Source organism: Danio rerio, chromosome 6 (assembly GCF_052040795.2).
Source record: "Danio rerio strain M-AB ecotype USA chromosome 6, GRCz13ab, whole genome shotgun sequence".
In the NCBI taxonomy this organism is placed as follows: domain Eukaryota; kingdom Metazoa; phylum Chordata; class Actinopteri; order Cypriniformes; family Danionidae; genus Danio; species Danio rerio.
The window spans coordinates 43,029,032-43,040,000 of record NC_141026.1 but is presented as its reverse complement, the minus strand read 5'-3'; the positions used below and the strand labels follow the sequence as shown (position 1 = coordinate 43,040,000).

Here is a 10,969-nt window from a genome sequence, read left to right as displayed (position 1 = left end):
AACAATAATAACGAAGTGTGCTCAAAAACAAAAACAAAAAGTGAGTGTGAGTGTGCTCAAAAAAAAAGTTATATCCTAAAACACATGCTGTGCCCCATATGATCTAAAACCTGACAGGTTGACAAATCTAAAGCTTGTTTTTAATAAAACAAATATAAATATGGATAAAATAAATAAGACTGCTAATAATAATAACATTATACAAAAGCAAATTGTTATGAATGAACTAAAAAAGCCTCACGAGATGAAGGCATAAAAGCAATGATTTTTCATATTCATGTAGGCTAGATAATAAAATGTTTTGTAATATTTTAATCCTTTATATTTATATCCAATATCTATTCTTATTATATCCTATATATATCCTTAATATTGAAATTTTTTCATATGTAAAGATATTTGCCTATTGCTCTCTTGTGCGTATTAAGCAGTGTGTAAGCGAGGCGCAACTCTGTGCTGGAGTTTAGACCGGGTTTGTTTTGGTCTAATGAAAAATCTATTTTAGTTTCTCAAAAGAGCAAAAGAGCGCGTGCCAGCAGTGCGCCTCAGAACACCTTCCTTTTTAGACCAGAACGCCTATGGACTCTTGCGCCAAGCTGAAACTAGCAAAAGACTATTGCGCCTTGTGCCACATTGCGCCGGGTGTATGATAGGACCCTATTTGTGTGTGCAGGCTTCATGAGCCCACAGAGGTCAAACACTGAACTCAAACTACATTAACTTCTTTTTCTTTCAAGAGCTTCAGGAATATTGAAATTACATCAGATAAATACAGTTTAAATCTGCTTGGGGTTGGTGGAGACATTTCACTGATGTTACTAGCAAGAGTTTTGTTGTTACAGCTGACCCAGCGTCTTATACTCATGAATGTATTCTCCTTACAGCTAAAACATTATCACCAACAATGTGGATTAAATATATCCACACACACATGACACGAGTTTAACTACAAATCGGGCTGTGCTATCTCAAAAATAATTAACGTAAGAAATATTACTTTCTTAGCTCAAATGTAGTCTCTGTGTCTGTCAGGGGACTATACATTTTTATTTGCTATAAAGGCCAAAAAGAGCCTGTGCGATGTGAATCAACCGATTTGTAACTAGTATATGGTTGTAGAGATTGGAAGTGTTACAACTATCCCCGCTCTGCCCTTGAAATCTAAACATGAACTTGTGTTTTAAATATATGATTCACAATTACAAATTTAAATGAGAGATTAGATCTATTTACAGCTCGTCATTTAGAGTGTGTGTCAGAAATTCAGCGAGTGATTATAAATACATTGTTTGACCAGTTCATACTCAATTTATCAATTCAATTTCTGCAGCATTTCCCTAATTTGGTGGAATTGAGTCCATATCTTCAGTAAACCGTGGATTTTTGTGTTAACTGTGCAGCCGATCACCAGGCCGACTTGGCTAAGGTTCACGGGTGCTCTGTCTGTGCACACAGAGACTAACTTAAATTTTTTTGTTTCTCCAAGCTTCAAACATTGCAAGTTTGCTCGAGTTTATGTTCTGCGGCCCGCACCATTTGTATTACATCCAGATTCATTTAAATCCGAGGTTCAAAATAATCCAAAGCTACACAACTAGGCTATTTTCAAAACAAATGACTTTAGGCTACTGTGTATATCGAAAACGCTCATTATTTTACACAACTACGAACACACATCAACATGTTAACAATGATGCAGCATGGGGAAATTCCTGAGTTTGCAGTAACTGAAATGCCAGCAGGACTGGTCTGCAAAAGCACTTCTCTGTAGCGCGTATCTGCTCGAGAGCTCCACAGTCTTTTAGATTCTTAGCATCTGATGACGTGATGCACTAAACAAATTAATCACAACGGTGTGATCATACAGTACAGGGAACAGCCAATGCTCATCACATCTGTGTTATCACATGTGTCAAAGGGTAACTGAGTGTTCATATAATATTAAGTATTATTCGGTGATTCCTCCGCGTACAACAGTTTGAGAACCACTGGTATAGATAGTTAGATAGGCCTTGTCTGTGTCAGATTTTTTCTTTTTCAGCTAATGGCAGAAGAGGGAGACTCACAAGAGCATCGGTGGACATTTATCTAAAAATGTTGGAGAACTGGAGGTAGGGCTCTGTGAAGACCTGGAGCTCAGGAAGCAGGTAGAACTGCCTGAACACACTGAACAATGCAGTTAGTTTCCAATGAAATGTATTAAGAATAATTAAAGATTTGACATCTTTCTCTTTGACAGATTGGCATGGAGCATATGGAGGAACAGGGAAACGCATGGATGGTTGCATGGATAGATGTCCTTCCAAGAGGAAGGGGGTGGTGGTGGGCATAGATTGTTAGATAGATGTCTTGTCTGTGGCAGTTATTTACATTGTAGGTAATGAAACCACGACAGACAGAAGCGCAATGGTGAATATTTCACTGGAGAACACTTTGTTTATTGCTGGAGATCATCCAGTAGAGCTCTGTTAGTCTTGTTTTTGTCTTTTGCAGATTAGACTGGGGCATGTGGAGAAACGAGAATCCCACCTCAGCGATGACTGCAAACTGACGGTCTGGTTAGGTGTTTTTTGGATTGATGCATGGATAGATAGAAAATTGAATGGCTGGTCGGATGCTAAATAGATGTCCTTCCAAGAGGAAGGGGGTGGAGGTGGGCATAGATTGTTAGATAAATGTCTTCTTTGCGGCTGTTATATAAACTGTAGTTAATGAACACACAACAAGCCGAAAAGGGAAACTCTCAAGAGCATCAGAAGCAGGAGACTCACCAGGGGTATCATTAGACCCCATTTACGGGGGCACATGCCCTAGTAAATGGGGCAAAGTAGTAAATAAAGCAACGTAGTTTAATCGAAAACTAACTGACGCATGTGTGCAGAAAACCATGCTTGTGCGCTTCACGCACAGCTGCTTCTGTTCACGGAGTAAATCCCGGTTGTTTAACACGCTGAAAATAATATGCGCCACTCATACATTGTTAAACCGGTGTATCGGCCTTTAATGCAGTGATGTTGGCACTCAGCAAGTTTTGCAAGTCAGCAAAAATAATGTTTAAGTAATATGATGATGATATTTTGACTAAACATGGCTCCTGTAGGATGACATTAATAACATTATTTCTCTGCCATCTAGCCAGTCAGGTCTCAGACAGAAGATAATTCTATTCATGTTTGATTTGTGTTATCTAGAATTCTTGTACGTTATTGAAATTAATGCAAAAGATTTTTAGGAGATCTTATATCACTCCGATTGTGTCTTTATATTGGATTAATTTCTGTTTTTTATTTATAATAATATTTGTATAATAATAATACTTTTATAATAATAATTTATTTATTTGTAATATTATAATTTTAATTCATAATATTCAGTGTAGCTATTTATATGTGGGTAAGTTATTTTGCGGTGCGGTTGAGGGGGGCCCGTGCCTCAGTAGAGCTTTTTGTCTAGCAACACTCCTGAGACTCTCAAAGGGAACAGTGGAGATATACTGGAAGACCTGGAGCTGAACAAACAGGTAGAACTGCTTGAACAGACTAAACAATGGAGTTAGTTTCCAATATATATTGTATTAAGATTAATTAAAGACTTGACATCTTTCTTTTTGGCAGATTGGCATGAAGCATGTGGAGGAACAGGGAAACACCTCAGTAATGACAAGTACATTGTAATAAATTAGTTACAGCCTTACATTTTAAAGTTGGATTAAATCAACTTTATAAAACACCTAAAATTGTACAGTTTAATTTTTACAGAGTGAGTGTCACAGAAGGGACAGGATTCAGGGGAGTAATATGAAAGCTGCCTATTTAAAGGATGGCAGGTGAGTATAAGCAGGTGAGTATATTGATGCAGATGAGAAGTTCATGAACATTAACTCGATATTTGACTGTGCAGGCTTGGAGACTGGAGACGGATACCACAGATGGCAAACAGGACGAAGAACAGACCAGGAACCAGGAGATGTCACACTAGGAGAGACATGGAAGACAAAAAAGATGCAAGTAAACTGCTACCTAAGAATCACCACTGAGGGTGTATAGGGAGTTCAGTCCTTTCTTTACTAGCGAAGAGGCTGAACACTGAGTAAATGTGAGTGGAGTCTTTATAGTGCTGTGATGATTTCGGAATTCGGACATACTGCATTTGCCATTTTGTCATGGTCACGTGCCCTACCTGCGTCAGTTGCGTCGCTTTACTCCTATTCATGAATTCTCTCGCGGGGCATCATGGGGTAGCGCAGCGTGTATGGGATGCGCACTTCAGAATCTCGCCAGAAGTAGTAAGTCATCCGGGTACTTCTCACATTCTGATTTTCGAATTTCATGAATTCGGACATACTACTCAGCTCGCATTCTGATTTTAGCGTACTATATAATATGGAAGTATGCGGTTTCTGACGCAGCCCTGGTCTTACTGAGACAGGAAGTCATGTTCAGGTATTTTCTTCTTGTATTTTGCAGATTTTAATGGACCACATGGAGAAAAAGGGAATTACTTACCTCATCAAAGACTGGATGGTCAGGAATTTATTTATTTTTTAAAAATCAGATGGACAGGTGAATTGATGGACATCCTTTCAAGATGGAGTAGTGGTTGGTAGAGGTAGTAATTCGGCCTTGTCTGTGTCAGTTTTTTCTTTTTCAGGTAATGGAGAGAGAGCAGACAGAAGAATGAGACTCACAAGAGCATCGTGGGACATTTCTCTAAGAAATGCTGGAAAACAGTAGGTAGGGCTCTGTCAGTGCTGTCAGTAAGTGTTTTATTTGGGAAGACACTACATTCACACACTATACCATTAAGTGTGTAAGTGCATGAGTACATGGCGTATAAGTTCATAGTGTATAGTGTGCCATTTGGGACACAGCTTTTGTCTTTTCCAGGTTGGAGTGGAGTAGAGGCAGGAAACTCACAAGGGGAACGGTGGAGATATACTTGAAGACCTGGAGCTCAGGAAGCAGGTAGAACTGCTTGAACAGTCTGAACAATGGAGTTAGTTTAAAAAATGCATTGAGATTAATTAATGACATGACATCTTTTTAGTGTATTTTGCAGATTTTAATGGACCACATGGAGAAAAAGGGAATCACACACCTCAGCAACTACTGGAAATTGATGGTCAGGAATTTCTTTAAAAAAAAATCTGAGTGCATGGATGGACGTTCTTCCAAGATACAGGAGTGGTGGTTGGTATAGGGAGTAATTAGGCCTTGTCTGTGTCGGGTTTTTCTTTTTTAGGTAATGGAGAGAGAGCAGGCAGAAGAGGGAGACTCATAAGTGCATTTGGGGAGAACAGCACGTAGGGTTTTGGGCGAGCCGTCTTTGTCTTTTGCAGGTTAAGGTTGAGCAGCAGAAGGAGACTCACAAGGAGAAAGGTGGAGATATACTTGGAGACCTGGAGCTCAGGAAGCAGGTAGAACTGCTTGAACAGATTGAACAAAGGAGTTAGTTTCCAATGAAAGGTTTTAAGATTAATTAAAGACTTGACATCTTTCTCTTTGACAGATTGGCACAGAGCATGTGGAGGAACAGGGAAACACACGGATGGGTGCATGGATGTCCTTCCTAGAGGAAGGGGGTGGTGGTGGGCATAGATTGTTAGATAGATGTCTTGTCTGTGGCAGTAATTTACGTTGTAAGTAATGGAACTACAACAGATAGAAGTGCAATAGTGAATATTTCTCTGAAGAACACTGGAGAACACTTTGTTTATTGCTGGAGATCAGCCAGTAGAGCTCTGTTAGTCTTGTTTTTGTTTTTTGCAGATTAGACTGGGGCATGTGGAGAAACGAGAATCCCACCTCAGTGATGACTGCAAACTGATGGTCTGGTTAAGTGTTTTTTGGATTGATGGATTGATGCATGGATAGATAGAAAATTGAATGGCTGGATGGCTGGTCGGATGGTAAATAGATGTCCTTCCAAGAGGAAGGGGGTGGAGGTGGGCATAGATTGTTAGATAAATGTCTTCTTTGTGGTTGTTATTTAAACTGTAGCTAATGAACACACAACAAGCCGAAAAGGGAAACTCACAAGAGTATCAGGAGCAGGAGACTCACCAGGGGTATGCCCCAGTAAATGGGGCAAAGGAGTAAATAAAGCAACGTAGTTTAATCGAAAACTAACTGACACATGTTGTCAGAAAACTATTCTTGTGCGCTTCACGCACAGCTGCTTCTGCTCCCAGAGTAAGCACACACGCTGAAAATAATATGCGCCACTCATACATTGTGAAACCGGCGTAACAGCTTTTAATGCAGTGAAGTCAGCACTCCTTAAGTTTTGCAAGTCAGCAAAACTAATGCTTAAGTAATATGATGATGATATTTTGACTAAACATGGCTGCTGTAGGATGACATTAATAACATTATTTCTCTGCCATCTAGCCAGTCAGGTCTCAGACAGAAAATAATTCTATACATGTTTGATTTGTGTTATCTAGAATTCTCATATGTTATTAAAATTCATGCAAAAGATTTTTAGGAGATCTTATATCACTCCAGTTGTGTCTTTATATTGGATTGATTTCTGTTCTTTATAATAATATTTGTATAATAATAATACTTTTATAATAATAATAATACATTTATTTATTTGAAATGTTATCATAATTTTAATTATAATACTCAGTGCAGCTATTTATATGTGGGTAAGTAATTTTGCGGTGCGGTTGAGGGGGGCCCGTGCCTCAGTAGAGCTTTATGTCTAGCAACACTCCTGAGACTCTCAAGGGGAACAGTGGAGATATACTTGAAGACCTGGAGTTCAACAAACAGGTAGAACTGCTTGAACAGACTAAACAATGGAGTTAATTTCCAAAGAAATGTATTAAGAATAATTAAAGACTTGACATCTTTCTCTTTGGCAGATTGGCATGGAGCATGTGGAGGAACAGGGAAACACCTCAGTAATGACAAGTGCATCATAATAAATTAGGTACAGCCTTACATTTTAAGGTTGAATCAAATCAAGTTTATAAAACATTTAAAATTGTATATTTTAGTTTTTACAGAGTCATAGTCAGGTATTTTCCTTCCAGGTAGAGCTCTATTGATGTTGTCTGTCTTTTACAGAGTGGAGAGGTGAAATTAGGGAATCACACATCTCAGCGATGATAAGACTTTTACGGTCAGGTATCACCTGTCGACAACAGATGTCCAAGAGGAAAAGAATGGTGGTGGGCTTGAGCCGAGCTCAGACTACAGGAGTTTTCTAACCGATAATGAAATCTGGTTACAGCACACACATGAGGAGAATCTTCAGCAAATTTATTAGCCTACCTCAAATCTTAAACATGCGCACACTACAAGATATGAAACCTGCACCACAGCACTACAAGATATTATTAGGAGCATCTAGACTGATGGAGCACATCACTCATTTTTAATCAATAGATAGCATTTATTTTTAAACAATATTAGACAAACTGCTCCTACCGGCAAAATCACTCTCATGCACTCAAAATACATTAGGTTCTTGTTTGTGTAGCTGTTAGTGGTGCTTGTAACATAAAAAAATGGTGACCTATACGAAATATGTCCAGACAAATGTCCAATAATGAAAATAGGCTTATAATCTCTCCCATCATGCCGCGATGTGCTGTGCTTTTTAGTTCAAAAGCTAAACTGTTGCCTGTTGCAATGCCTTTATACTGTAAAAAAATATAATAATTTACTAAATGCAACGTAAAACCTGGTGTGCAGTTATCCCGCTCTGAAAGCAAACCTGTTATAGCATATAAAACTGAAACTACTGGGTTTACGAGCCTGATATTTTTTTTTTATACTGTACATAGTTTTCTGACCCCTATCCTGAACAATGCCCTCTCAGAAAAAGATCTATTTGTAATTTCTAAAAGCACATTTTAATGTTTAGGCTATTTATTTTTGCAGATAACTGGCAATTAAGTGTGCCTAGCAAACAACCACATTTGGGTAATAATTATTTATGCACACAAATTAACGTGGCTAATGAAAAATAATCATTTAAAATTATTATAAATTAACCTATATTTATTTTCTTTGTAAAACTGATGCGATTCATCCCAGCTCTTCTCTTTAATGATGCTTGGAGACCGTCGTCACAGACACGAATGGAATAACTCACTTTTTTTGTTACTTATTATTATTTTAGTAATATTACCCGTAGCCGTCTACACGTGTGCTATGAATATCTCCACACCGGTATAAGAATAACCTTAAATCTGGCTCAAAAAATTCAATTCTATTAAAAAAAACATTTATTTATTTATTTATTGAAAGCAACATGAATCTCCCAAGCTCATGGCTTTGTTGTGGAATAAGTTGGAACAGCTGTGATCAGTCCGATTTAAAATTCTGTATATCAAACATGTTTGTTTTGATCGTGAGGTGTGGGATTCTATCTTTAAACGGCTCACATTACCATGATCTGCGCTGAGAATCAGAACCGATCGAAGTCCTCCACAAGATTTCATCTCCAATGTCAGAGGGTGAAATCAAATTGGGCTAAAACTCCTGTTTGTGGCAGGTGTTTCCATTTCAGGTAATGGACAGACAACAGGCAAAAGACGGAAACTGAAAAACATCTATGCAGTTCTGGAGCTCAGCAAGCATGTAGAGCTCTGTTAGTCGTGTCTTTGTCTTTTACAGACTGAAGTTTAACTTGTGGAGAGAAATAGGAATCACACACCTCAGCAATGACTGGACACTGATGGTCAGGAATGTCCTTCAAAAACAAATGGATTTGTGTATGGATGGATGTCCTTCCAAGAGGAAGGGGGTGGTGGTGGGAATAGATTGTTAGATTGATGTCTGTGGATTTTATTTACAGTGTTGGTAATAAGCAACACAGGGAGAAGATAGAGAGTCACAAGAGCATCAGTGGAGATTTTTCTAAAATTTGCTAGTAGCTCAGCCAGCAAAGGGCTCTGTTGGTGCTGTCTTCATCCTTTGCAGATTGGAGTGGAGGAGCAGGAAGAGACTCGCATGGAACCAGTGAATATTTCTCTGAAGAACACTGGAGAACACTTTGTTTATTGCTGGAGATCAGCCAGTAGAGCTCTGTTAGTCTTGTTTTTGTCTTTTGCAGATTAGACTGGGGCATGTGGAGAAATGGGAATCACCCCTCAGCAATGACTGCAAACTGATGGTCTGGTTAGGTGTTTTTTGGATTGATGGATGAATGGATAGAATACAGGATGGCTGGTCGAATGGTAAATAGATGTCCTTCCAAGAGGAAGGGGGTGGAGGTGGGCATAGATAGTTAGCTAGATGTCTTGTCTGTGGCCGGTGTTTCTTTTTCAAGTAATGAACACAAAACAGACAAAAAAAGGAACCTCACAAGAGCATCAGTGGAGATTTATCTGAAGAACACTGGAGAACATCTTGTGCATTGCTGGAGTTCAGCATGTAGAGCTTTGTCTTTTACATACTGGAAAGCAGCATGTAAAGACAGATATAGGAATCACACACCTCAGCAATGACTGGACACTGATGGTTAGAGGTCAGGTATTTCCTGAAATTCTGAAATATAGATGCCCTTCCAAGAGGAAGGGGGTGGAGGTGGGCATAGATTGTTAGATGTCTTCTCTGTGGCAGTTATTTAGATTGTACACTGTTAACCCTTGCTGTAGATTATGCAGTAAATAACCCTAAAATAGCCAGTGTTTTCCTTTAATAAATAGAAACAGGATTTTACTGTAAAACGAGTAGAATTTGTATGAAATTGTGTAGTGCAAAGAATAACTGACAGTAATTTACACTATGTAGCCATTACAGGTAGTAACTCTGATAATAATCAATGGTAAATTACTGTTCAACAATTACTGTCTCTAATATTCTGATGCTTTATGTGTCTATTTATAAAGAGTCTATGTTATTTATTCTCTTATACACCAGTGTGAATACTGATATTTTTGTCATTGAATTTCTAATACGGCCAATTTACAGGTTAAAAGCTTACGGTTTGCTTCTATATTATATATTAGGCTTTTATTTATGCATAAACCTATCTAGATATAGTAATAAACCTACTGTTTGTTTGAAAACAACATTTTTATCATCCTTACTGCAAACTTATATGAGCGATAATATCATTAAATGTGGAGGGGGCTTACAATATTTTCCGTGTGAAAAGGGGTGCTTTACACCATCCACCGCTATATACTATCAGTGTTTGGGAAAGTTACTTTAGAAAGTAATGCATTACAATATTGAGTTACTTGGTTACTTTTTTATGGAAAGTGATGCGTTATGTTACTTTTGAGTCACCTTTGCTTTACTTTTTATAGCTGCCTGAGGCTTGGTCTTGCAGTTTTTTTCTTCTTTTTTTAAATAGAGGAGTTCTGCAATTAACAACATGCTGTTTAACCTTTATTTACCTTAAAAACACATCAATAATAATAATTTAGGATAAGATTATCTTCTGAGAACTTGCTGAGTTCAGAGCTCTACATAGAGTATATACAGAGTAACAACAGTTTAAAGCAATGTGTTTGATGCTTTTGTACTTTTTGTCTTGTTAGTGAAGTAAAATGAGCATTGAGACAAACATCTCCTTTTACTTGTCCCCCATGTGTTCAGAAGACTGAGAATACTTCCAGTGCAGAAACATAAGGCTCTGCCATCTCGGTTTCTGTTTGTTTCCGCTGGTAGAAAGTTAGTGAGTTTGGTCAAAATTAGTGAGTTCATTTTCATTCAGCAATTCATTTTTTAAAAGTGAATTAATTTAATTAAAAAATAGCTCAAATATTATTACTTATTTTTTTTAAGTAATTTGTTACTTGTTACTTGAAAAGTAAGATTATTATGTAACTTATTACATATACTTTCAGTATATACATTACATATACATTTACTCATGTTACTTATCCCCACCCCAACACTGTATTTCATCAGTGTCAAACTCAGATCTTGGAGTTCCGACCCTATTCAACACCCAGGTCCTTTATACACTGCATGTGTTCATTACTTTAACCTCCTTGTTT

The 10,969-nt window shown here is 37.9% G+C and overlaps 2 long non-coding RNA genes across 3 annotated transcripts in view; both read left to right on the top strand.

The window, feature by feature from the left end:
• Window positions 1–5,638, top strand: part of LOC101885030 (uncharacterized) — a 7,961-nt gene extending 2,323 nt beyond the window's left edge. The window contains exons 2-10 of the long non-coding RNA XR_015493972.1: window positions 1–2,147; window positions 2,240–2,409; window positions 3,759–3,826; window positions 3,901–4,562; window positions 4,636–4,733; window positions 4,887–4,964; window positions 5,047–5,121; window positions 5,242–5,416; window positions 5,509–5,638. The exon at window positions 1–2,147 is cut by the window's left edge and continues 1,294 nt beyond it. This is a non-coding gene — a long non-coding RNA (uncharacterized LOC101885030). The remainder of the gene's footprint in view (window positions 2,148–2,239; window positions 2,410–3,758; window positions 3,827–3,900; window positions 4,563–4,635; window positions 4,734–4,886; window positions 4,965–5,046; window positions 5,122–5,241; window positions 5,417–5,508) is intronic.
• A 953-nt stretch (window positions 5,639–6,591) lies between these two features.
• Window positions 6,592–10,533, top strand: LOC141386329 (uncharacterized). Of its 2 annotated transcripts, XR_015493989.1 has the most exons (5): window positions 6,592–6,779; window positions 6,872–6,939; window positions 7,077–8,731; window positions 8,815–8,978; window positions 9,073–10,533. It is a non-coding gene; the product is annotated as an uncharacterized LOC141386329 (long non-coding RNA). The 2 variants fall into 2 exon arrangements; XR_015493988.1 differs by lacking the exons at window positions 8,815–8,978; window positions 9,073–10,533 and having other exon boundaries at window positions 6,605–6,779; window positions 7,077–8,789.
• Window positions 10,534–10,969: the final 436 nt, after the last annotated feature.